Source organism: Cariama cristata, unplaced genomic scaffold, assembly GCF_000690535.1.
Source record: "Cariama cristata isolate BGI_N322 unplaced genomic scaffold, ASM69053v1 scaffold11597, whole genome shotgun sequence".
NCBI classification, from domain to species: domain Eukaryota; kingdom Metazoa; phylum Chordata; class Aves; order Cariamiformes; family Cariamidae; genus Cariama; species Cariama cristata.
This window is the reverse complement of record NW_009627145.1, coordinates 2509-3308: the sequence shown is the minus strand read 5'-3', so window position 1 is coordinate 3308 and position 800 is coordinate 2509. Positions and strand designations below refer to the sequence as shown.

The following is an 800-nucleotide window of genomic DNA, read 5'->3' as shown; positions in this document are numbered from 1 at the left end:
AAAAAAAAAAAAAAAAAAAAAAGACTAGCCTCCTGCACAACAAATGAAGTCAAACACCCTTTGCAACAGCAGTCAACGCTTACAGAAAATAACTTTTTTTTTCTTTGGGTTTTTTTTGCCTTCTCAATAAAAAAAACAGAACATGAGTGTAAATTAAAAATCAGCTGAACCCAACTTTGAGTGGTTTCACCTTAACCCTCTCTCCAACTTGGAGGACTGGCCACATGAAGAGTTACCAGCAGCACTGACATCCCGGGCTTCCAGAATGGTAGAGCTGGTGGTTAGAGATTCATCTTCCAATCACCTAGAATATACCCAAACTTGTTCTGCCCGGTTTGGCGGTTAACAGAAATCCTTCTCATCTCCTAACTCAGGCCAATGACTCCAAACCCAGCATGTGAGAGGCTGATGAGGTGGCAGCAGCATTTCCCTGGGTGATGACAATGTTTCGGTGGGCACAAGGATCAGATGTGTGTCAAAGGAAAACTGACTTGCATGCACAGGGTAGGAGATGAAAAACACAGATAAACAGAAAATATTTGCAAAGGAAGAATTGGCAGTGAGTCTGTCGGAATAGGTGTGAGTGACTATCAAATGCCGGAGAAAACACGATGAAAGAGTAACTCACGACTCTTTATCTGTTATGAAACGAACGGTGAGAGATTTTTTTCAACACAACAGTGAGCTTGCAGTTGTAACATTATCTTCCACGTTAAAGTCTACAGCTGGTAAATAATAAAATAACCACCTGAAAAGCAATCAAGCTTGCTGCATGAAAACATGGCAAACAGGTGCTTGAA

At 41.1% G+C, this 800-nt stretch overlaps 1 protein-coding gene across 1 annotated transcript in view; it reads right to left on the bottom strand.

Annotated features, from left to right (window-relative positions):
• Nucleotides 1-800, bottom strand: part of LOC104164870 (bifunctional lysine-specific demethylase and histidyl-hydroxylase MINA-like) — a gene marked incomplete at its 5' end in the record, with an annotated part of 8037 nt that overhangs the window by 6572 nt on the left and 665 nt on the right. The window lies entirely within an intron of this gene.